We start from the raw sequence: 27,560 nt of genomic DNA on the forward strand, positions 1-27,560 counted from the left end.
AGGGCTGTACAAGCCCACTTGGGACCCTGAGTAGGTACTCTAGTTCTTAGCCCAACCAGTGCTGTTGCAACTTCACCGCTATTGTTGTTTGAGTAACTAGCTCACTACATGTGCTGCAGTCACACCTCTGACTGCTTATGACAGCAAGTTCTAAAATTCTTGTATGTGATTTGGGGGTGATGGTAAAGAAATCTGTAAAGCAGAGGAATCACCACGTGAGAGAACATTTTAGTTTTTGTAGTCATTGTAGAAATTAACCTTTTCATTATGGATGGATAAAGAAATATGAGTGATTTTCTCAGGCACTACTGCAAGACAGGATTAAAGTAGTTTGGGTGCCTTGTTTGAGAAGTGCAAACTTGACTCTGCATTTCTTAGGTTTCTACCTTTAAAAAAAACAAAAAACTCAACAGTTCTCAATTGCACTAAAATTATTGAAATTTGCTTGTAACCTTAACTTCACTTTAAAGAGGTGTGTGTGTGTGTGTGTGTGTGTGTTAGGGGTGGGAATTTCCTTTTTTCTTGATATGTAATTAGGACTGCTGGAGATGAACCTTGTTCCTCCTATCCCTAGTAGTTCCGCCAGCAGTGAGCATGATCCAACAGAGTTTAGGAGGTCCAGGACAATGAGGAATATCCCCTTTTCTGTTGACCATAAACTCTCTTAGCCACAGTCCTCACACACTGTTCTGTGGATGGGAATCCTGATGCCGCTGATCTCCTAAAGTCTGCAGGAAGGGAATCCCACTCCTGCAAATTTCTGTAGGTCCTCAGGATCTGAGCTCCTCTTCTGTAAAGCCTGGGAGATGTGTAGGAGTCTGACTCCCTTCCTGTCGACTTCCTAATGTCTGAAGAACTGGGGCTGTCTTCCTATGTCTTATAAGGGGGGTGGGGGAAATATGGTTGATAGGCAGAGCTGGAATCAAGGGGTACAATAATAACCCCCTTCCCTGCTGCTCTTGCAGCTTCCTGCTCCTCCCAGACTTCTTGTAGGGATGCCTACTGAGTGAAGAATCCCTTCCCTTCTCCCTCACTCCTCTGAATCTTAGTAGGCTTGTCAGCCTCTGATTTCCACCCCCTGATAATCTTATTAAGTTGTCAGGGTCAACTCAAGCCCACCCTTCACACAATCCATAGAGGCCAACAGCTCCTGCTCATGATTGTGGCCTCCTCACCCCCCATGGAGCTTGGATGAGGATGTTCATCAGGGCCCCAGTGAACCTTAGTAGACTCCAATGGAATTGCCACACAGCCTTTGAATGCTTGTCAGGCTCCTGTTAACCCAAGAGCACCCTGGCCATTCAAAAGAACACAACAGTCAACTTCTGACAAGCCAGAACAGGCTCATGTTGATCTAGCCTGCTTACTAAGTCTCATGAAGGCCACGGATGAGCTCTCTAAATCTCAGAGGCAGTGGTGGGCCTTCAGTGAGCCAAAGGATTGGGGAAGTGTGGTCCACCACAGAGCAAGGCTCAGAGGAGTGTAGATGCCTTCCAGTTTGGGAGGGCATTTTAAAGCTCACTGTGGGCTCTCTCCTTGTGAAGAACTTCATGGTCCCACAAGAAGTGGGGCATGATTTCTGGCTCTCTCTGGAAGCCTCAACTCTCTCAGCACTCCTCCCTGCAGATCTCATATGGTTTGCTGCCGCAGGATTCCCTTCTGACAGATTTCAGGAAGTCCCATAAGCAGGACAACTGGGTGCAAACAGAGGAATTCATGAGAGTTATGAGATCAAGGGGGCATTCCAGCTGTTCCTGTGGCCCTCACTGACTCCTCTCATGATTCTTAGGGGGTTGATTGGATCCTCTACTCCTCTGGGCCTTAGGAAGCTTGGAAACTCCATGTGAATCTCTTGGTGGAAAAAAATCCCTCTTTTTCATTCACATGCCTCCCTAGTCACAGGGTTACATTTTAGGACTAATCTCCTTAGGAAACAGGGTTTTGAGTTGTTTCCCTCTCTTTTTCTATTAGATGAAAGCTTAGGTCTCCAACAGTAATTCAGTGTGCTAAGGACAGCAGAGCAGATGTTCTCTAGGGAGACTCTATACACAAACATTAGTAAATTTAGAAACAAGTCTGTAATCAATTATGGTCCTGGGCACTAGAATGCAGCAAAGGGATTCTAATAAATTAAGTTTTATCTCACCTATTCTTTCTGTGTTTTTGTTAGAAAATGGCAAAATAATCAGACTTCTTGAGCTGTAGGGACCACTTCTGATTTTAGTGTTTCTAACTCACTTCAACTTTTGCAGAAAGATGCTCCAGATCTGCCCCACCAATTTTTGAGGCCGATATAACTTTTCTGGATGTTGTGGGTGTTATGAGGTTAGAATCCATTAAAGATTGTGATGTGGTCATATACTACAGTGATGGGGCCATATAAATGCCTAGAGAGCTTGATAATATAATCTTGATCACAAATTTAACTGTAGAGCAAAAGCTGTCCTACTATAATATTAGAACAGAAATAATTGATGGATAAAACTTATGCCATCGGTCCCTCTGCTGATAACACCATCATTTACATTGTATATTATATATCTCATACAAAGAGGCAGCTTCCCTGGTCAGAGAGAAACCTTCATTAATACTGCTTTATTACTATAAATATATTATTGAGGAATGGCCTTGAAGATATCAAAGGATTTTGTTACACGTTTGCTATGAACCTAGAAAAAAGGAAAATACTTTGGAATGCACAAAAAAGCCCATTACTTGAATATAAATAGTTTTCCCAAGTCAAAAGCTTAACAAAAATTGTACTGGGATATAATTCTTTTCACTGCACATTTAGTTCCTTGTCTCTTTGGGAATGAATTCTCAACCAATAACTTTTTAGTAATGTACCAGCCAGATGCTGGGAGATGCTGAGTGTCTTCTGCAGGGAACAGAGGGCAATCAGTACCTCACAGGGTCAGGTACTTGTAGAAAAGCAGTAAAATGTTGTTGTTAGGCGAGAGTGTTAAAAGCAGTGAAGGGTCCAATCCTGCATGTGCTGGTGTGAATGTCAAAATCCAATTCTCTTCAATAATACAGGATCAGGCCCTGAACTCTGTACTTTTAAAAGGTCCAATTCTGTCCCTGCCCCACCCCTTAATCACACTGAGTAGCATCTCATTGGGACTAATTGTAGAATAAGGTGTTATTCAGCATGAGTATGAGTAACAGAACTGGCCCTTTACCCAGTGCCCTAATTGTTGTTTTGTAAGCAAGGCCTCCATCTATAGTAATGAAAGTAGTTTATACTGTTAAATGCACTTTATTCTGCACTCTGCAAAGCCCACCTTTCCCCACTTTTTGTTAAGGCTGTGGAGGAGTGTGTGAGCTGAGCTGGATATATTTATGTGTAACCTATTGTTTAGTATGTGATTTTTAGTGTATGGGATTGGCACGCAGAGCACCTAGAGATAGGCTATCGTTGCATTTTATACAGGTGAATAAATACAATTTAGGAAGTATACATATTTCTAAAAACTCTAGCATTAAGTGTAATTTAAAAAGGTTAGATGCAACAGAACCGAAACACTGCAGCAAGCTCCACTGAATGGGCTGGAGCATAAGATGTAGAGACCCTGGGCATGACATCCACACCCTCTAACTAGATGATGGATGTGGTAGGGTGGATGTATTTGAGGATCCACCAGCCAGACTCTCTCATGGAAGGCGTATGTGTGCAGCAGTCATGGGGGCAACAGCCTTGAGGATTTGGCCCCAGGGAAGATTCCTTCCTCTGGCTTCTCTGCAATAGCCTTTCACGCAACCCATTTACTCAGGATCCAGTATTTGACCCTTCTACCTATAAGAGGTGTTCTTCACTGCCACCCACCAAACAGTTATGGAGTATTTATACCTTCTCCACTAGATGTCCTCTATGTACATAAGATCACTTTCCCGTAATGAGGCCCTTTATCACATAGTTGTCATTTGTACTTGTCATTTGTATAATCCCCAAACCTCTGCTTCTGCACAATAAACACTGTACATTTGTCCCAATAACACTATCTACTTGTTCAATGGAACAGATTCCTTGGGAAATAGACATTCTAAACTTGCTTGAAATTTCCTTTACCTATGCTAAGTACTATAGTGAAAACGCTACAGACATCATATTCAGATTGATGCTACAATGTTACATAAGGTAATGAATCAGATGCCACAGTAATTTCCTATTTCTAAATATAGGCAATAAGACTGCACGGTAATTGTTAGCAAATGCTGGCTTTTTAAATGGGCACCACTGTAATCATGGAATTTAATACAAAAAATATAAAACCTTTAGCAATGAGGTATTTTCAAAATAATCAGATACTTTAGTACTGAGCCTTTGTCCGCATTAGCTCACCTGAAGTTAGTAGTAATGGTTAGAATTAAAACACTAGATTAACTTCTTTTAGGAACAATGCCCTCATAATACCTGTACTGCAGTACTCTGGTGTCTCTAGCAATGGGTTAACTCTAAAATGTTTGGTAGTTTTGTTCTGAGTTGGGTGAGACCCTCCCTCCCCCAATATTTGAACGTTTATTTGAACATTCTGTCTATTATTTCTAGATGTGAGTCAAATTTCAAAACCATTTTCCAACTGCCAATTTTGGGGAATTAATGTAAAATGGAATTTAGATCCAAGCCTCACCTGCTTTTGCTTTTGTAAAATCAGAACCACCCTTAGTTTTGGCCATCTCTATTTGAAACTTAGAGCCATTTTTCTTCCTTCTTCCCTCCTCCCACCATTACTCTGAGGATTTAGACAAAATGGACCTAGATTCAAACCACAGTTGATTTTGGATTTGCAAATCAAAACGCAAAGACTGAGGTTATGCAAATCCAAAACCACACCTGGTTTTGCCCACCTCTACTAAATACATTTTCAGGTAACTCAAAGGAACAAATGTTGCTATTAGGCATTAAAAAGCCACTGGCACTGTATAGGAGTGGAAGTGGTAAATTATAATCCATCCCTGATACAAAGCAGGGCTATGACTGAGGTCTGGAGTTTCCTTCACTAGGACCAAAAAATTTTCAACAGGGGGATTAGTGGTTTCATTGGCCTTGTAGCAATCATAAAGGTTTTAAGCTATGAAAGAGGTGGTTTTGGATGGTCCTTTTCATAGGAAGGAAAAACTATTGCTTTCCCAATGTGTTTAATAATTGATACTCTCTAATGAAGAATATGCAGATCAAGAATTCCTGTGGGGATTTAGACTCTTAGAATAGAGTTTCACATGCTGGTTTACCAGTAGTTTCAGTGTGCACAGGTTTTCCACAGCTGGCTGTTGTGGGCATTTCTCCTTTTTCATGGCTTGGCTCATATTAACTAGCTTTGGTCACACAAAATCAAACTTGAACTTGTCTGTCAAAATGGTTTTGCTGTAAATATATATGTCCTATAAAGTGTACTAGCTACAATGTTCAATAAATTTGGGAAAAAGCCAGGTGATGTATTCATATCATATGAAGATTAAATACTTTCCATTCCAATAGTAACCAAGGAGGATGTTAAACAGCAGCTACTAAAATTAACCATGTTTTAATCAGCAGTTTGGGATAACTTGCATCCAGAGATTTTAAGAAGAGCTGGCCGAGGAGTTCTCTGGATCATTAATGTTGATTTTCAATAACTCCAATAAGCCTTGAAACACTGGTGAAGTTACAGATGACTGGAAAAAAGATAATGTTGTGCCAAAATTTAAAAAGCATGAGCAGAATGACCTAGGAAATTAAAGGTCTGTCAGGCCTGATGTTAACCTTGGGCAAAATAGTGGAACAGCTGATATGAGAGTCAATTAATAAAGAACTAATCCAAACAACACAGGTTTATGGAAAATAGGTTGTGTCAAATTAACTTAATATATATATATTTAAAATCAATGACCTGGAAGAAAGCATAAAATCATTACTGATGAAGTCTGCAGAAAACATAGATTGGGGATTTGGATTGCTTGGTAACCTGGACTCAAGCAAATAATAGGAGTTTCAATATAGCCAAATACCAGGTCATACATCTAGGAAGAAAGAATGTAGGTTATATTTAAAGGATGGGGTCTATATGCTGGCAATTAGTGACTCTGAAAAAGTCTGGTGGGTAATCAGCTGAACATGAGATCCCAATGATACAATGTATAAACAGAGAAATATTGAATAGAAGTAGTTATGGTACCTCTGTATTTGGCACTAGTGTGATTGCAAGTGGAATATTATGTCTAGTTCTGGTGTCCGTGCTTCAAGAAGTATGTTGAAAAATAGGAGAGGGTTCAGAGAAGAGCCACAAGTATGAGTAAGGACTGGAAAACATGCCTTATAATGAAAGATTCAAGGAGCTCCAATCTATTTATCTAATAGAAGGTAAGGGATGACTTGATCACAGTCTATGAGTACCTACATAAGGAACAGAAATCTGATGAGTGCACTCTTCAGTCTAGCACACAAAGGCATAACAAGAGCTAAGCTAGACAAAGTCAGACTAGAAATAAGGTGCAACATTTTCACAGTGAGGATAATTAAACATTGGAGCAATTTATCAAGGGTTCTGGTGGATGCTCCATCACTGGAAATCTTTAAATCAAGATTGGATGTTTTTCTAAAAGAGATGCTCTCCTTCAACCATAGCTATTGGTCTTAAAGTAGAAATTAATGCATGAAAGTTCTATGGCCTGTGTTGTGCAAGAGGTTAAACTAGATGACCACAATAGATCCCTCTGGTCTTAAAATCTATTAATCTAACTGAGCCCCCCCCTCCCCTGGCTAGGTTGCCTGGTACAGTGGTATATCAGTACTGCTATTGAGTTTGGAAAGGCATTAAAATTAAATTTGGATGATGAAATACACTAAAACAAAAAGGACAGCATGTACATTGGCTTTTGGAGGCGCTTCAGTGCAGTGAAGGTCCACTCTGGTCAGTCTGTCTTTTGGCTTCCTGAAGATGTTATTTTTTAAAAACTGGTAACTAGAAGTGGTAAGTACATTAGAAAGTCTGCAAATAGGCAATTCATCTGCTACAGCTACACAGCCCTTTTTCCAAGGGGAAGAATGCAGCAGGATGGTCACTGGCATACATGAATCATGTTTGCCTGCATATTTATGAAATACATAAAGAACAAATGGATCTAAGTTCCTTTTTATCATTTTTCCTCTAGTGCTGGGTGTTCAGCTGCATTTTAAGGTAGTTAAAAGTAGTCTAAATGCTAGTAATGAGATTCAGTCCTGATGATCATCCTGTGAGAACAGACTCTTCTCTCAGCTCCTGAATAGAGATTTGGCCCATGCAAAACCTTATAGCTAAGGACAATCGAGTCCTATATTTAATGTACAGATGCAGTGAAAGGGCTGCAGTGCATGTGTGTGTGCGCATGCATGCATGGAGCTATAACTACATTTTTCCAAAGCTCAGAGATGGCTTGGTTTAAAGGATGCTTGAAGGTTTGGACTGGTTCTTGTTTTATCCCCAACAACTCAGGGTAACAGCCTACTTTTTTTTTTCTAATAGGGTGTTTCACATAAAAGTTGATGTCAGAATATGGCCCTAGGTTTAGCCATTCCTAAACATTAGATCCAGAAGCACCAGACCTTGAAGATCATAAATATGCTCCAGAGCAACATCACAGACAATCAGCATTTCTTTCTGGGGGATTAAAATGTTTATTTAATGCCAATGAGCATTTCTGTGGGCATTCTTGAAAGTATATAATTGATCCTGTGGTTTATACAGTATGAGTTTGGGGTGGCATGAGCTGGAGGAATTTGCATGTGGCTGGAAGTCAGGTGAGGTGGAATGGTCAAAAAGAGCTAGGCTCCTAATTTCTATTTAGGTTCAATGGAAATCAGTGGAAATTTGGAGCCTAAATAGAAGTTAAGAGTCTAACTTTTTTGAGCATTCCACCTGTGGTCCTTAGTTCTCATCCCTGCTTCGTCAATGACTTGTGTATGACCTTAGGCAGTTCTTTTTATCTCTCTGCTTCAGTTTTTCCCATCTGTAAAACAGGAACACCTGAAATAGTTATCTACCTGCCTATAAGCAGTGATATATAACATAGTGTTTGCAAAGTCCTTTGAACATGTCAAGTGCTGTAAAAATGTGCAGGACTATTACTTCAGGGAAACACTCTATAGTCAATACTAGTTCAGAAGTAGAGCTGGCTGGGGATTCTTTTTCCCCCCTCTAATAAAAAGTTTCAATGAAAAAAAGTTACTGCTTTTCAATGACAACATGAATATTTTCAATGAAAATGGATATTTTTTCATAAAATTTCCATTTAGTCAAAAAAATTTCTGTCAGATATTTCCACAGGAAATTTGCAGCCAGCTTTATTCAGGAAGGATGCAGGTTGCTAAGTACCTTAAGTATATACAGTGTGCATGTACTTTGAAATAGCTACTTTTTTCTGGCCTGGCTCTTTGCTAAGGTGAATTGATTGGATTGCCAGTAGTCATCATGCATTACAGCATCAGGCATTACAAAGAGGGCGTCTCAGGTTTAAACATTTAAAAACTACCATTTGAAAGATGAAAGATGCATTTCTGTTACCGTTATGTCATCTGTTATTTAATGTTGTGGTAGTATCCAGCATCCCTAAGCAGGATCAGGGTGTCTTTGTGTTAGCCACTGAACAACCACAATGCAAAGCTACAATCCCTGTCCTGAAGCGTTGACATTGTAAGACAACAAGTGACGTACAAAGAGTGGGACAGAGGAATGTGATTAAAGATATACCTATACGGATTTGCAGTTAAATAAATAGAAAAAATAAGTGCCATCTAAGCCCACTCGCTCTTCAAGTGATCATTAATTAGCTGATTTCTTACAGATGCAGGAGTAGAGATTGGTCTTGAGGAGAGACTGAAGGAGGACCACTAGAGGTATGTCTATATAGCAAAAGTTGTGCAATGGCTACCTGAGTTAGCTTGAATCCAATTATTGCAGGTAACAACAGCAGTGAAGATAGCACATGGTAGGCTTAAGCTTAGGAAGTATAGGCCTGGGTATGTAGTCAGCTCATCAGCTCACTCAGAGGCCTGGCTCACTAGCCCTCTCTGAAGCCCATGATATGCTAACTTCATTGGTATTGTTACCAACACTAGCTGGATTTAGCCTAGTCTGTGCACAGCTTCTGCTGTGGAGACCAAAGATTGTTCCTTTGGAACTCTTAAAAACATTCTGTACTGGTTTTTATTTACAGGAAACCACAAAGTTTTTAGTTAACTTGACATTTATAACAGTGAAAAATTTGTCTGAAAAACGAAAAAACACAAACCATCTTGCCTGGCTAGTTTGATCTGAATAGATCTAAGCCTGTACATAAAGGAGAGCAAGTGAATGAAGGCACTAGTGGAGTGCCTGGTTCTGGCTTGGCTATGACTCCCATTAATAGCAGAGAACCAAGACAGTAACAATATTTTGGCATGATTTTCCAGTGGTCAGAATGATCTTGTATATCAGTTCACGTATTTATTTTTTCTATATGTGTACAGTCACCTTCAGTGACTTGGCTTCTGGCCACTATAGCCAAACCAGACTTTTTTTACTTGACTCTACCCTCAAATTTTCTGGTGTGCCTACCTCTACCAGGAAAGTTGGCTTGCAGAGGAACATGTTAGTCTCAGTTTGGATGCGACTGTCTGTTTGCTACAGTCAGTCAGACTGAGGAAGTCCATTTAAAATAAGTGGATGAAGAGAATAAAACTGAACATGCAGAAAGTTGAATAGCACTCAGGAGATATTACAGTACACACTTCTATTTCATACCAAATAATGTGTGGCGCTTACAAAAACAATTTTATTTAAAGTTCTCTAAAGGGTACAGATGTTAGAATGGTGTCCTTATATAACATTTGCTTGAGTAATAAATCTTGAATCATTTTGAATAGGAATGTGGCAATTCTACTTCTTTTGTATCTGATGGAGATGAAATAATAGCTGCCACAGCATTCATATAGTGGATAAGATCCAATATGCAACAATATCTTGATTTTGCAGCATCTCAAAAAGCAGAGATCATAAGATATTCTTCCACCAACAAACAGAAATACTATAGCAGAACAGACCATGCCATTAAATTGCAAGGATCTTCAAGGACCTGGCTTAGGTTTTGATGAGTGGCTCATTGCATTTTTAATGATGTAGAATTTTAATTTTTTCTATTTGTCTGTATTTCTGCACTTTTAAGGGCACTAAAGCTGCTGGCTGTATCACTCTCCTGCTAACAGGCCCAGAGATGCTGAGATACAGGACAGGAGGAAGTTGAAGTCTCAGAGACACTCAAAATAGAAGTTCTATCTTTGGCAATATCAGAGATTAAGTTGGCGATGTTGACACAACTGCCTTGCCTTGAAAAATTGCTTTGTAAATGCTGGAAAGAAGAGAGACGCTGTAGGCTCCTATCATATGCCATAGGTCTTGAACATTGGTCTACAGGGCTCTTAAGCAATAGGCCATCCCAACCTGCTATGCAGTGATCTGCTAATAGCTGTTAGAATAGCAGTTGAACTCTAACAGAGGACTCCAGTCCTGTGATCTGATTGGTGGAACCCTGGGGGGGTCTTGATTGGTCTACAGCCTCTATTTAATCCAAGCACAGGCAGTTGTCCCTGAGAGTGGGTTCTCCCTGCTCAGACCAGCTTCCTCTGCAATACCTACCGCTGATCTCCTGGCAACCTGACTCCTGGTTTACTCGCTTGCCTGTCTTGTACTCTGACCTCCTGATATCTGAGTCAGCCTGACTCCTCCTCCGACTGCTAGGTAATACTTCCCACATCCTGATTGCCTCCTGTCTTCTCCTTGATAGAGATTGCTTCAACTCCCAAGGGAGCATGACTAAAGGAGACTGCAGAGAGTGGGAAGGCAGAGGAAAATAATGTGAAACAAGTGGGTGTAACAAACAAATGTAGGGAATGAGGGATAGAGGATGAGATTAGCTGTGCAAGGAACTCATTGTTCTGTAAACAAACATGCACAGTGTACCTTTAAACATTTTAAAATTTGGCTATGTAGGGCATGGAGTAAGTGATCACTCACCCCAAAAAGGCACACTTCCTTTTTTGGAGGGATGCAGCGGGAGAACTGACTGCCAGCTGAACAGAACAGTGGCAGTCTCTTGGTTTTGCATATAGCAGCTGCAGAGCCATCATTCTATAGATGCAGTTGTAGGTCTATAAGCCACTTAGCCAAGGCCTGCTCTGGGGTGTTGTGGTTCTTCATTGAGTGGTGTTCTTGTGGGTGCTCCACTCCAGGTGTTTGGTGCGCCCTCGCGTCCGGATCGGAGATTTCCATCAGCAGTGTCCCCTTGGGTCATGCATGCGCAGCCCGTCTTGTGGTGCCATCGGTGCCACAAGCCACACACACAAACCCTATTCCTTCAGTTCCTTCTCGACCATCCATGGTCTGAGATTCAAGTAAGTGAAGGGCCTCCTCATCGGGTTGGAATGGGGCTCTGTCCTCTTGGACCATCTCTTGTTGATTGGCTATCCCCTCACCAGGTTCAGTGATTCCTCCCCCCCACAAGTTTTGCTGGTTCAGGTGGATATAAGGCTGGAGGTAGGGAGGGTGTGGTGTCCAGAAAGGGTCTTGTGAACTCCTTTAACAACTGACCAAAATGTCATCCATCCATCAGGGGCTTTGTATGCTCACCCACGAGTGCAGTCACTTGAACACAGGGATACAATGCGTGCATGGGGACATGGAATTGTAACAGGATAGAATCCCAAGTCAGCCTGTGCTTTGGGACCACAGAGCTCCACCCCAGGGTCTGAGCACACCCTGAGTCCACAAGCCCCATCACTTCCACTCTTGTATAACTTTGAAGTGTTTCCTTGTCGAGCTTGGCCCCCCTGGGTCCAGATCTTCCCAAAGCTGCACTCCAATCTTAGGACGATTGCTTCGAGTGGCCATATACAAAACACCCGTCTTGGCTGTTCTGACCAGCCCCCCTCCACATGGGATTCCCCTAGTTTGGGAACCAGCATTATTCCTTTATTAAACTCCTGTGGTTTGACAGTCTCTCAGCCCGGGCAGCAGCCCAATGGCTATGGGTTCTTTTGGTCCAGGATATCCATGGGCCTCAGCATCCTTGGGCCCTTCTGAGTCCTGGTGAGGGGGTAGTGGATTGAAGTCCTTCAAGATGTCCGCTAGCACAGCCTGCTTTCTCATTTTCTGGTGTAGAGTCCTTGGTCCCAGTGGGTTCCTAGTGGGGCATCATGATGGGATAACATCCAGTCTTTTCCCCTCATGGGGCAGTATCTGGGTGAATTAGTCAAGTAGGACCAGCTACCTGAGCTCCCACCTTCATCTCTAGTGTGAGCCATCTCCAGCATGAGTCTCATAGCTTCTGGGCAACACCTCTTCAAAGATGTCCAAGGCATCAAGAGTGGACATCTTGACCTGTGCATACTCTTGGGCCATATTGGGATCTAAAGCATGATATGCAGTTTGCACCACCCTGCTTAGATATGGCGCCAGTTGTGATGGGGTATGCAAATCCCACACTGAGCCAGAAAGGATTAAAGGGCAATACTGGGCCCGGGTAGCCCCACTCCTCCATCCCTGCAGAGCATGCTCCAACTGGAGACAGGGTTGAAAAGGGAGCAACCCAGCTCAGAAGGGGGAGGAGGACAGATGTTCTCTGAAGGCATCTGCCAAAAGGGGCCAGAGAAGCCTTCCTGAGGGAACAAGAAGATATGCTGAGCCTGGTTGGGGCTGACAGTTTGGTTTCTTTTTCATTTTTCTTATCTGGGACCAGAAGCTGAGGGAGGAAAGTAGTGGTAGGAAGTGACCCAGGAAGGGTAGCTCAGAGGTCCCCAAACACTGCTGATCCTCATAGGGCCCTGGGTTGGAGCCGGGTGGAGTCGGTGGGCCTGGGCTCCCCTACCCTGCCCCCCACGACTGGGTCGGCATTAACCACTAGGCCATCTAGTCCACCAAGGACCCTATTACACCAGCAAAATGACCCATTTGTCTTGGGGCCACCAGGCAACTGTGGTCACTCAGTCGAAGGTTTTGAGAAGGCTTTGCGATCATTGTCAGGCCCCATCTTGCTAAGCCTGACAGGAGCGGGAGCCAAGGCTGGGTTGAGACTCGCTGGCTCCGCCATAGCGGATGGCTGTGGTATCATGACCCCCAGCGGTACAAGCTGCTGCTGTAGTTGCTGTTGGGCTGTTAGAATGCAGGGCTGCTGCTGCTGGTTGGCCATGGGTAAAAAGAGTTGTTGTTGCACATTCTGTTCAGCTGATCCATCTCCATTAAGCCATGGGAAAGGGTGTTTTGCCTGAGAGTATTTTTTAGGGTGGGAGGTGTGGGTGGCACATGACTCCTGCCTTCAGGCACTGGCATTTGGATCATGGCCCTGCCTCCTGTCCTAATCCCCAAGGCCCTGCCCACGCTCTACTCCTATTCCACCCTATGCCCCATTCCCATTGGGCCTCCTTCCCCAAGGCCTCCCCCCACTGCTCACGCCTCTTCGCCCTCTCCCCCAATGCTCCCCCGCCCTCCATTTACTGCTTGTGCCTCTTGGGGGAAGGGGCAAAGAGGCGCAAATGGCGGGTGGGGCCTTAGGGGAGAGGGCCGAGCAGGAGCAGGGTGGAGCATGGGCGGCGTGGAGAAGACGAGCCAAAGTTTCCAGTGGCGGCTGCCTCCCCAAGCCTCTGATACCCGCCACTCATGGGAGGAGGGCTGTTTGTTTTTCCCCTCCTCTGACTCATTTTGCAGGGGCTAAGTCATCTGCCTGCATTTTCCAGCAATTCTATGATAGGGTGCTCACAGGCTCTGACGGCCTAGCAGTTAGCACACCTGACTTCCAGCCCCTTGCTTTCCTGACAAAGAAGCCTGGTTCCTGACCTTAGGCTGGGAACCTCCTGGCCTCCACTTGCATCTGAGCCTCAGCCCTTAAGGAGATGTGGTAGGGTCCTCCGGCTCCATCAGGTCCCAGCCCAGCGCCCTGTGTGAAGCAAAGCCAGCAGGGTCCGTGAGAGGGTCTAAGTCCACTGCCCTGGGTCACCTCCTACCTACATGTCTTCAGTTTGGGGCATGGCTTCTATAGTCCAAACTTCGGCTTGCCTGGAGTAGCACCCCTTTGTGCCAAAGCCTCAGGTCCCTCTGGGCAGGGCAGATGTAAGATTGTGGAGCTAGGCCCTTCCAATGTCTTTATGGTCAAATGGTACAGTTCACTCACTGCTGGGTACTCCCCAGTCTCCTCAGGAGTCTTTAGTCAGGGACGCAGTGTGTCACCCCGATGGCTTGTAGAGATGCTCCCTCTTGTACAGAGGTAGAACTACCTCCTGTCTCTTCACCGGTCAGCCCTGAGCTGAGCCAGATTCTCTCCTTTTTTTTCCCCCTTCAGGCCAGGCTGTGGCTGCAAGTGTAGTGGGGCGGGGCTCGCTGGGCCCATAGGCACTTTCTTTAACCCGTTTCGTAACAATGTGAGGTTTCTCTGCTTCATCATAATCACTTCATTCTTTCTTAAATAAGCCTACTTTTGTTTTATTATGAGCACTCACAGGAGCTGCATGGTTTATAGGAGCTGTGATTTAAGACAAAACTTGGAAACTGGGTGCACTGCATCTTTGGATGTAGAGGATCTGGGATTTCGGTGAGTGGCCAATAGCAGGAGATGGAGAATACATGAGAACAATTCAAAGGGACTCAGACTGGGGTGCACCTATTGTTAACCTGCAAGCCAAAGTTAGGGCTGGTATAGCCCAGAGGAGAGTGCTTGAGTGACTGAAAGGCTAGTGGTCTTAAGGTGCTTATACCCAGCTACCACAAGAAAGATAGCCTCACTCTGAGTCACCTTGTTACCCCCTGCTTCCAATTTGGGTGTTCCAAGACCTATCACAAATATCCCCAATAGTCAATAGAGTTTCACTTGCTCACACCAAAGCTGAATTTGCCCCCCCTATTCTTGGAGTATATTATACTGTACTTAGGACATGAGAGCTATACAGTTAACAGTCTCCAATGTTATGCCAGGAATTCCTAAGCAGCAAGAAAGGGTGTAATACCCTAAAGAGTGGCATTAACAGAGCAACATTCCCGAAGTGAGTTACCCCACCCTATGAAATAGGTTCTCTTCTTAACAGAAATAGCAGAATTCCATAATCATCTGGTTACTTTGTTTTACAGAGTAAGGCACAGGCAGGCTGTTTTGCTAAAAATTACAAACTCAAAACACAACTGAACTATTTGGTATACGTGAGCCAGTGCAGATCCATCAGCAAGACATGCTCCATGCCAGCTGTTGCAGTTTCAGCAGGGTGTGAAAGTGATCTATTAGAGAAGGAAAGGTGATAAAACATAGCTCTGTTTCTGCCCCAGCTACTTCGTATGTCCTCATTGAAGCATCTGTGGCAGCACAGAGTGCAGTAGCTGATGCCAGTAATAAGTGAGCTAAGAAATTTTTCTTTCTATCTGTTACTCATGGTTCAGCTTTTATTAATGAACACTATAGAAATGTCTGTTCAATAAGCATCATTATTATGATTATTAACTTTACGTACCTATATTTTTTACCTACAGCATACAATGGATGCTGAATGCTGGTGGGATATTGCTGTCTTGCATGTTTTCAGGTATTATGGGAGAGGGATGAAGATGGTTCAAGTAACCTACTTGCCCCAGTATAGTTTTATGCTCGCTCCAACAACCCATGTCAGTCAGAAGTTCAAAAAGTGTCTAGTGGGTTGAGTCAGGACACATGCTTTCTTTCCCCAGCCTCCTGTATAACCTTAAACAAGACCTTTATCCTCCCTGTGTCAGTGTCTACCCATCAGTTTCCCTTTTATCTAAGTGTAATAGCTAACTAATACCTGGTTCTCATAAGCTCGGTGTGAAGCTAAAGTACTTGCGTTGAGAGGCACTATAGTAAAGGCAAACCACAGTATTGTTGTGTCAATGTCTTTTAAAAAAATCACATTCAAAGAACATTAAGATTGTACACTGAACCAGACTCAAGGGAAGAAATTGAAAAGTTAAGGTGAACACACAGCTTTCACTTTCCATATGTTGTTAGAGACATAATATGCAGCCATAAGGACGCCTTTTCCCCCTACAACCTTAGATATAGATACATGCATCTTGTCATATATTTTGTCATTCTTCCCCCAATTTAAATTAGTGGCCTGATTTTTAGAAGTGTTGAGTACCTGTTGATCCCACTGAAGCACCACAATCAGCTAAATCCCCATAAGCTCATCATCATACTAGTATTGTACATCTTTTGTGTTAGATTTCTCATACGATCCAATTCTTTGCTCTGTACAACTGCGTGGGCCTGATTCTCATTTACCCCCATTGCACTGCCAGTGTGTATAAACCACCTGGGGCACAGTGGCCTCTCCTAGCTCTGCAGAATGCACAGGGCCCTGCTGTATTTGTGGGCAACTTTAATAGTCACCACACATACAACGGGGCTTTGCAACAAACAGTGCAGGTGAAGATCTGGCACACTGGGCATCAGCAAAGGATATGCTCCTCCTTTTTGATGCAAAACAGTGTGTCACTTTCCATTCCAAGCTGGAGCAGAGGACATTTGCCAGACTGCAGAGACCCAAGAGCTCCACCACAAATATGAGTGTCGAGACCCAGAAATTGGAGAAGCCCTCCTGGCATCACTAGATGCAGCAAGGTGGAAACAGTGGCTTAAATATGTAGAAGGTCTAAACTTCACACATTTGGACTGATGCATCTGGAACATGCTGAGACACCTAGGGGCTGCAAATCCCATAAGTGCCACAGATGAAAGCCAATGCCATCACTGCTAAACAGCCAGTGGATACACAGTATCACAGAGAAGTCCAGCATCAGCTCCGGCAGGTGATGTCCATGTGCTCTCCATCATCCCCATGGTTGGGACCCTTCAAGTAAGGACATTGGCTGCAGCTGAAACTGGGAAAAGCAGTGGGAAAAGATGGTATCTATCCCAAATTCCTCTATAACCTGGGTTTACTGGCATGGAAATGGATGTTGCAGCTTTGCATCAACGTGCTGGAGACGGGTGAAATCCCCTGCAAGTGGAGAGAAGCCAAGGCCATTGCACTCTTAAAGCCTGGAAAACCTGCAGATCATCCTTCTAGTTATAGGCTAAACTCCCTCTTGAGCAACACTGACAAGGTGATGGAGCCTATGATTTCAAACCAAATTCGGTCCACTGTGGATGCCAGCCTACCCAAGGAGCAAGCTGGTTTTCCACCACGCAGAAGTTGCTGCAACCAGGTCCTGGCCCTCACTACAAAGATCGAGGCCAGGTTCCAATGAAAACTCAAGAATGGTACTGCTTTCATTGATCCGATCAGTGGTATATGACACTGTCTGGAATGATGATCTGCCACTGAAACTGGCCAGTGTGGTCCCTGAATGCAGATTCTCAGGCTGCTGAGCACCATACTTAGCAGCTGAACAATACTCATATCTTTGAAGGTTAAACCAGCAAGCCACACACTTTGAATAATGGGCTATCACAAGGCTCTGTACTTGCTCTTACCCAAAATACCACGCTGCCAGCCAATCCTTTAGTAACTAAAACTAAAGGTTTGCTATAAAAGGAAAGAAACAAACTCAAAGAGAAATGTTAAATGATTAAAGCAATCAACGTGATGTATATGGACTTTCAAATCATTTTTCAGTAGAATGGTGGAGTTTGCAGGCTTGTATGGTTCCTCTGGTGTACATCCGGTACCTGGAGGGGTCTCAGTCCTTTGTTTCACAGCTTCAATTGTAGATGAGTAGTTGATCCAAAGGTAGGTGGAGACTAAAGACAAAATGGATGTGGTGCAGCTGCCTTTTATGTCCCTTGACCTTTTCCATGCTGCTTGTGGAAATTTACAGAAATAAAATGGAGTCCAGGGTCACATGAGTAAGTTCTGGTGATTCATCAGGTGTATCCCTGGCTTTTCTTCCTGGGCCCATTGTACCTGTGAGTTTCCTTAATGGGCTATTAAGCAAGCTACTGCTGCAGCCATCCTGTCTGGGGTGTTGGCCAGAAACACAGCACAAATTGAAACACAGATACATCAAACATATCCATAACTTCCAACACAAATATGACACATACACATAAACAATATCATCATATTCAGCAAATGATAACCTTTCTAACGGTACCTGACATGTCTCATATGAATCATTGTAATTATCAAATACTGATGTTAAATAATATCATAAATGGTCCCCCTTAATTCAGCCAGTGTCACAGGGGGACCCAGCCCCACCCTACTCCACCAGGTCCTAGCCCAGGGACCTCACAGTGGTGGAGTGTTCTGCCGCTGGGTCAGCAGGGCTCCAGCTGAAATGTGCTGACTGGTGTTCAGGCAGGAACGCAGCCGGACTGTAGTCAATTATCCCTGGGCTATTTCCTATACCCCCTTTGTAGTGTACCTGCAGTGTGCGGCTGTCCTTCAGCATATATAAAGAGCTTAACATAGTACATAAATGCAACACATTGATTATAAACACATGGGGTAACGTTTGCTCCTGTTCAAAGAGCACCTCTTAAGTCCCATTTAAACTTGCAAAATAATACAAAAGTGGGACAAAAGTTGTGCATTATCCTTTTGCCTGTTTGCTGCAAAGGGGTGAATTTTGCATATTGTGTGCTGACAAGGTAGGGATGCTTGGTTCTCTGTCCTGCTCTGAGTGTTATCAGCATCACTGATATCAGTTCTCCAGCCTGCACTAGCTACAGCCTCATCCTTCTGCCTGCACTGTCAAATGGTCTCTGATTCTGGTTCTTTGGAGATGTAATAGTGGAGATGTGTCTTATATAAAAATTAAATCCTCTGGGTATGTAATAAACACAGTTGGGCAAATTCAGCATCCCTGTCAACTCCACAAGCTTCCATCAAGTAATATAACGAGGTCGACCTATATTAAAGTTGATATCTTTAAAGTTTTGGGCTTACACATTCTCCTATATCATTAGTTTCACCTAACATAGTGATTCCAGGAGGCAGAGTGGGAGTAAAAAATGTGAGGAAGTTACACCCTAGGGGAGTAGTTGTATTAAGCACAATATGGAACTGAAATCTGTCAGGTGATTCACACAAGTCTCTGCACACTTTTGGTTGCAGTCCCAAGGCAGTGGTAAGTCCATCTGGAGTGGGTGTGGAGCAGTTGACAAGAGATGGCCTATAACTGTCATTTTGTGGGCCATCTTACCAAAAAATAGACTCATAGACTCTAAGGTCGGAAGGGACCAGTATAATTATCTAGTCTGACCTCCTGCACAGTGCAGGTCACAGAACCTCACCCATCCACTCCTGTAATAAACCTCTAACCTATTACTGAGTTGTTAAAGTCCTCAAATCATGGTTTAAAGACTTCAAGGTTCAGAAGCAAGTGACCTGTGCCCCATGCTCAGAGAAAGGGAAAAACCCCCAGAGCCTTTGCCAACTTGCCCTGGGGGAAAATTCCTTCCTGACCCCAAATATAGCAATCAGTTAAACCCTGAGCATGTGGTCAAGACTCACCAGCCAGACACCCAAGAAAGAATTCTCTGTAATAACTCAGAACCCACTCCATCAAACGTCCTATCACAGGCCATTGGCATATCTACCACCAGTAGTCAAAAATCAGGTTTTCCATTCTGCGGATCAACCACAGTGACTGGGATTAGCCCAGCATGAGCCATGTGATGCTGTGCAATTTGAATTTTGACCATGTATATCATTGATGTTGCCAATATTAGACAATTGCAACAAATCTTGTATAAAGTGTAACATGTAAGGTGTCAAAGGAAAAGATAAGATTTGCCAACTATAATTATCCTGTTTGTATTCATGTATCATCGTTGTATCTAAAGTTCCAATATTGACTATATACCAGTATTTCAAATGTGTTTGCTCCTGGGGTAGCATCCACAAGGTAGTTTACATCTAGTCTAACCAGCATATTGTGAATGGACCATTCAAGTTAATGGCCCATTAAAGAACACTTAACTCTCTCAATGGGTCATGGAAGAAGCTTGTCTCTGCCTGATGAACTTCCTGTGGATGCTTTAACCAGAATATGGGTCCTGTGAGTCATCAAAGCATGCAAGGGCATGTGACTTGCTCATGTGACCCTGGACTCCATCTTGTGCCTGTAATTTTTCACAAACTAAGACTGAGAGCATTCCCTCCACGTGAGAAAAGGTATAAAAGACTTTGGAAGCATCTCCATTTTGCCTCTTTCCTGCTCTGATCTCTGGATTTATACCAAAAGAAGCATATTGACTATGGATTGAGGACCTTCCAATCTTTTGGAAGTTACCAGAGACTATATTAGCCATCAGTCTGTAATATCACTGTTACAAACCTGATCCCAGATCTTTGCAATGATTGTATGTATGTGATTTCTTTGACCATTTTAACTCTCTCCTTCTTCTTTCTCTTATAAACAAACTTTTAGATATTAGATGCTAAAGGATTGGCAACAGCATGACTATTGGTAAGATCTGAGCTATATATTGACTTGGCTATGTGGTTGATCTTTTGAGATCAGAAAAACCCTTTGTTTGATTAAATTGGTTTCAGTAACAACTCATCATAGAGTCCAGTGTCTGGGTGGTGCAAACAAGGGTTGGAATGCCTAAGGAGACTGCATTTCTGACTTGTTAACCAGTGTGGTGAGGAAGAAGTTTAGTTTTGTTACTGGTTTGGTATATCTAACCACCAGTTTGGGGTGAGTCTGCCCTATTTCTCAGCAGTTTGTCCTGAATCTGGTATTCTCACTTGTGACCCACTTAGGCACGGTGACAGGCCAGCACTAGGCTATCTTGTAGATATGCTGATTCAGTACTTCTCACAGGTGGCATCTGCCAGTGTGGCTCCAACTGACCCCTCGCTGGAATTTAGAGATGACTTCCAGAGGGTGTGTACCCACAAAGGAGCAGCTAGCTTCATAAAATTGATTAAAATCCACACAGATGAATCATTGTACCACAGCTGTGGCCAGAAAAACTAAAAACAACCTACAGGGGGAATTACAGACCAGTCATCTTAACCTCAGTACCCGGAAAGATAATGGAGCAAATAATTAAGCAATCAATCTGCAAACACCTAGAGGACAATAAGGTGATAACTAACAATCACCATGGATTTGTCCAGAACAAATCAGGTCAAACCAACCTAATATCTTTCTTTGATAGGGTAACAAGCTTTGTGGATGGGGGGAGTGGTAGATGTGGTATATCTCGACTTTAGTAAGACTTTTGATACTGTCTTACATGACCTCCTAAACAAACTAGGGAAATACAACTTAGATGGTGCTACTATAAGGTGGGTGCATAACTGGTGGGAAAACCATTCCCAGAGAGTAATTATCAGTGGTTAACAGTCAAGTTGGAAGGACATATCAAGTTGGGTTCCACAAGGATCAGTTCTGGTTGGATCTGGTTCTGCTCAGTATCTTCATCAATTATTTAAATAATGGCATAGAGAGTACATTTAAAGTTTGCAGACTATACCAACATGGGAGGGGTTGCCAGTGCTTTGTAGGATAGGGTTAAATTTCAAAATGATCTGGAGAAATTGGAGAAATGGTCTGAAGGATGACATTTAATAAAGACAAATGAAAACTACTCCACTTAGGAAGGAACAATCAGCTGCAAACATACAAATTTGGAAATGACTGCCTAGGAAGGAGTACTGTAGAAAGGGATATGAGGGGTCATAGTGGATCACAAGCTAAATTTGAGTCAACAGTGTAATACTGTTGCAAAAAAAGCAAACATCATTCTGGGATGTATCAGCAAGAGTGTTGTAAGCAAGACATGAGAAATAATTCTGCTACTCTGATCCTGTTGAGGTCTAATCAGCATGGAGTATTGTGCCCAGTTCTGGGAGCCCCATTTCAGGAAAAACGTGGACAAAGTGGAGACAGTCCAGAGCAGAGCATCAAAAAAGATTAAAGGTTCAGAAAACATGACCTATTAGAGAAGATTGAAAAAAATGGGTTTGTTTAGTCTGGACAAGAAAAGACTGAGGGGAGACATAACAGTTTTTCAAGTACATAAAAGGTTGTTACGAGGAGGAGGGAGAAAAATTGTTCTCGTTAACCTCTGAGGATAGGACAAGAAGCACTGGGCTTAAATTGCAGAAAGGATGGTTTAGGCTGGACATTAGGAAAGACTTCCTAAGTGTCAGGGTAGGTAAGCATTGGAACAAATTGCCTAAGGAGGTTATGGAATCTCAGTCACTGGAGGTTTTTAAGAAGAGCTTAGACAAACACCTGTCAGGAATGGTCTAGTTATTACTTAGTCCTGCTCTGAGTGCGGGGGGCTGCAGTAGATGACCTACTGAGATCCCTTTTGGTCCTACACTTCTGTGATTAGCAAGAGGAGGAAACATGTTTCTGTTTCTTAAGTCACTAACTCTGTATGTTTCAGATACACAAAGCCTGCATAATGGATGATGAGTGATCAGATAAATGATCATTTGCTGGAATTACTTGAAGTCAGGTTTTGTATACTGAAGTGATTTAAGTCCTGTATTATTATAGATGAGCAAATGACGCACACAGAATAATTTATTCAGTTATTTATGTCTCCTTTGTTTTGGCAAATGTCACACCTATTCTGTAGATGATGCTGCACTAGTTAGACTATAGGAGCTATTGAATGAAGTGAGGATGGAAGCTTGATTTTTTAAAATTTTTTTTTTGGAGTATCTTTCCAAACATGGAAGAAGGTACAAAGATGTCTGTGAGAGAAGTGATGAAAGGGATTCTGAGACTGGAATATTTGCTATATCAGAAAGGGTTATGGGGTACTAATTTAGATGGAATAAAGGGGCCCAGAGAATCAAAGGTGTTAACATGACCCTGAAACTGTCTAGCATTCAACAGTTTTAAACAAGGGTCGGAGTTTGGTATAGAGCGATCTCAGCTGCTTAGTACCATGGTAAACACATCATGAAAAATCCTTTTAGCCTTTTATTAAGGATGCAGAAAAGAAGCTAAAAAATTAAAGCATTTGAAAGGTAAGGTATTAAGTTAGGCTTTCATTTTAACATCTCTTGTTCCCTTTCCCATTAGCTGGAGATGGTTTTCAGTAAAAGCAACTTGCAGTGCCATGTGCAGTTTCTGCTTTCAAAGTTCTTTCTGGAATTGTCTTGTGTCCATTAATTCTATTTATATCACCTAAACGCCACTATGATTGGCACCTTACAAATACCTAGGCAGGTCGATCTGGATTCTGTGCAACAAAATACTATATATATATAAGCAGTATCAACAAGTGAATTTTGGATTGCATGCTGTAGTTCATGTATATATCTTTTATGAATATTGTAACTGCTTTGAATTCAAACAGATATACATACAGATATATAGTAAAAACTTGTAGTATTTTGAAGTCAATATTTTGAAGATATAATTAAAAAGGCCTTTCAAATATGATTTTTAAAAGACTGATACAATTCGGTAACTTTCACTAAAGCCACTGTGTCAACTGCATCACATGGCTGAAAGTTAGACTGATTTTTTTCAGCCATGTGATGTTATTTTATCACCCTGAGGACAAAGGTTAAGCCCTCCCTTTCTTTTTTCTATTAGTCACTTTAGTTTCTCTGGTCCTCTTACTTTGATAGAGCTAAAATTCCTGATGATCAGAGTGTTAAGAATTTTTATAATCCAGTAGATGCTTCTCTGAACTCTGCTATTGTGCTGCATGTAACAGAAATACCTTCACATAATGAAACAATCTTTCTTCCCAGGCAGGGCCTTAATATCTTGAATCTCATCCCACAGCAGGTTTGGCAGGGAACAAATTCCCTAATTTGCAGAGGGCAGTGGCTATCATTATCTTTCTCCATTTAAAAATATTCTTTAACATTAGGAGAAAAGGTTTCTACATCCAAATGTCAACTTCAGCCTGTTGAAACTCCACTATAAACTTTCTTGAATATTGTTTATTACAGTACAAATATTTTACCTCACAGTTTGTTTGATGGTACAAATATATTTTAACTAGTTTTTCTAATATGCATCTTGTGTACCAGTTGATTCTGAATCTGTAGTTTATTTTTAATAAGAATGAATACATGTATTTGTGGAATGTGATATAGTTGTACAGAACAAATTGAGACAGAGGGCCTTATTTTATTTTATTTTATTTTTAATCCTTTATCCAGACTCTGGATTGAATGGCAAGAATAAATGCAAGTGCAAGGAAACGTATTTGCTGGTATATTAGGACATATGGGGCCAGATCCCTAGCTGGTGTAAATGAGCATAGAATGGAGTTACATCAAGTTACACCAGGTGGGATTCTGGCCTGTAGATAGCTAACTAACCGCTCGGTTCATGATTGCAGTCAGGTAGTTAAATGCCCATTTGCCTTCATTTGCCCCTGAAAACAATCACAGTTGCAGAAGCAAGCTGAAGATACAAAAAAGGAAGGCAGGTTTTACATTTTAGGCTTACAATATTCTCATGCTCTATGTATATTTACAGAGTTCAGGGGGGAAATAACGTTATAGTAAACCATATAAAAATAAAAGAATGTTACATTTTAAGTTTTATGTTAGATTTATATTATGTTAATGTCCAGTACCCAAAAGTGGGCTAGTGGGCCACCAGTGCAAATAAGACCAAATGGGCCACATTCACAGCTAGTGAAATTTGTTGAAGATGACTTCCATGGAACTGCACTGATTTATACCAACGAAGGATTTGGCCCTGGTCTCTGTCCTTAAGAGCTTACAATCTTATTTCATACATGACATAAGTAAAGGGGAAACAAAACAGTAGGAAGGAGAAGAGCGAGGGAGGACAAGGGTGACAGTAGTAAGATAATGCAGTTATTTAATAAAGGCTAGTGCACAGCCTGGTTGAGTAAAACACTTTTTAAAAATCAGGATAAAGCTACAGGGTTTGTTTCTTCCCTCGAGTACACAAATTCTAGCCATTGTTACTCCTGCTGGATGGAGCCTAAGCTGGTGTAAATTGGCGTGTGCTGATTTGGCAGATGGGGATCTGTCTTATTGATTGCAATGGAATTAGTCCTAATTTAGAACTGTGTAACTCACAACAGATTCAAGCTCATGTTAGCTCAGGAATGCGATTCCAAGCTGTAAAACCGTTCACACAACTTGAAAGTGTAAAAAGCCATTGGTCACAATTTCACATTGAATTCTAGCTGTTGCTAAGAGATTTGTTTTTAAATTGTCCATTTTTAAACTATTGTTTAAAATTGGTTTACTGTACACTGTACCATTTCATTGATATTTTTCCTGACAATTCATGTCTTAGAAACACAAGACAGAAGGGAGACTTAATGTTATGTGAAAGGATTTTCCTAGGGTAACTGTATTCATTCTTTTCTCAAACTGAGCAAATAACTTTGATCTGTCAACTGTGAAAAGTAAACTGGGTGTGACCTTCCGTCATCGGCTAATCATCTCATTTAATGACATCTGTTAACTTTGTTCTGATATTAGATCATGGTCTTTCTTTGTACTGTCAAGATTTTTCATCCAAGGTCTAATTATTTCACTTTATGTGTATAAGGATATCTTGGGAGTCAGTTGAGTTTAGTATGAAGTTCATCTTTTTGTGTATCAAATTTCTAAAACTGATTGCAGCATTTCAGTGTATCATATGGACAGCACATCTTTTACTAAATAAATCACCTTTAAAGTTCAATACTATACACTCCTTGTCCCAAGACCATCTCCATCTCTTTCTTTTCCTCCCCTCCCTCTCCACCATTCATCATATTTTCTTGCTCACACTGTATTTATTTCTGCTTTTCATCTGAAATGTTGGTTGGGGGTACAGAGGGAATAGTTTTTACCCCAAGAGGATAAAATAGTTCACAGCAGTTGACATATGTAATGACTAACCCTGAATTGTACAGAAGATCAGCCTAAAGGAGGAAGAAAAATACCCTTTCTCAGGCAATTCCTCACCTCCATTTTCATCTTTTAATAGCGATAAAGGCCTCAGCACAGGAACTTTGTTGGGGACTAATAACCAGTTGGGGTTAATGCCCTGAGTGCTGCTGGCTATCAGCTCTTCCCAGGTAGACATTAATCTCTAGGGGAATGTATATCTGTCTTGACTGCTACTGCTTATAATGATTGTCCTTATAATAAATCAAACTGCATAGGCTTGTTGTAGTAATGTTCATGTCGTCACGTTCATGGCCCTATTTAATTCAGCTGCATCTTAAATCTCTGATTGATCTCATCATGTTAAATTCAATAGGACTTTTCCATAGAATTTCTATCTTTGGATCCTAGTCCTGCAATTTGTTCCATGCAGTGCCCCATGAAATAATCCTAACTTGTAAAGAATATAGCTCTTCATATATTTATCTAAGTGAAAATTTCCTCTAGACCAGTAGATTTTTGGGCCTAGTTCCTCTCTCTCATGCCTGTGCAACACCAGTGGAGTTGGTGGGATTGCCCAGGTGAGACTGAGGAGAGAGTTAGCTCTCGTTATGTTTTGGAAGCTGTGTAATGATACACATGATTGAGAAATTTGATACATAGTCTTATCTCACAGTAGTGTAACTAAGCATTTCACAGAAAGCCTGCATCAGCCTCTCATACTTCTTACTCTTTGATATCATCCATCAAGGTCAGGACTCACTTAAATTAGTCAAGAGCAGTAAGCGTTTTAGTGAAATCTCTATCTAAACTGTTGAAGAACCAAGGCACCGTGCTGCCAAACCAACATGTCTTTGTAATACTAGCTTCTGCTGAACAAAATTTAATTTGATAATAGATAAATTCTCATTGATTCTATGCCAAATTCAGGTAAGAAAAAATGATTGACCGGATGGCTCTCATCCAGAACTCAGTATAAGAACCAATAAACCAATCAACACATACTGCATGTTTGAACAACTAAGTCCCAAAGTCTTCAGGTACTTGTCCAGGTGGGTGACGAGATTACCGGCAGGGACCACAAGATGCATAGTTCCAAATAAACAATCAGAGAAGAGCACTATTAGGTCATCCAGTCCATTGCCCTGCCAGTGGAGGATTGTTTCCTCCATTACATTTCTTAGTATATTTTTCAGTCTAGGTTTTAATGTTCCATGTGATGCAGCCTCCACAATTTTCTATGGGAGACTGTTCTATAGCTGAACATTGCTCACTGTCAAGAAGGTTGTTTTCTGATATTCAGCTTAAATTTCCATGGGCGTTTCACCTGTATCTAGTGCAGGATCAGGTTCTAAATAATAAAAGTGGCTAAGAAAAAATGAAGAGAAGATAAGCAAGATTGCTGTTTGTGAGAAATTCAAATTATATGACAATACTGAAGAAAACAAATATTTCAGTATAGCTAGCATCCCACTCTGTTTTTAAAAAATGTCATCCATGCTGGGAGGTAATTGAAGGTAAAGAAGAAAGATAAGACTACTACATATCACACTTGTTTTCCTTTATTTGAATCCATTTAATACATTTATATAATGTCTAACCTTTCTGGGCAATTTGTGTTACCTTGTCTCTGCAGTTTTGGCATGCATTCTTTTGCAATGTAATAGACGTATATCCTTTAGTTCCCCTATAATTCATTAGTGCTTATTATCACAGTTAGATGGTTAGTGAAAAGTTTGTAAATTATCTGAAAGAGATTAAATATGCTTTTAGT

The sequence above is a fragment of the Emydura macquarii genome, unplaced genomic scaffold, assembly GCF_026122565.2.
Source record: "Emydura macquarii macquarii isolate MOO-44397 ecotype Brisbane River unplaced genomic scaffold, CSIRO-AGI_Emac_v2 contig_383, whole genome shotgun sequence".
Taxonomy (NCBI): domain Eukaryota; kingdom Metazoa; phylum Chordata; order Testudines; family Chelidae; genus Emydura; species Emydura macquarii.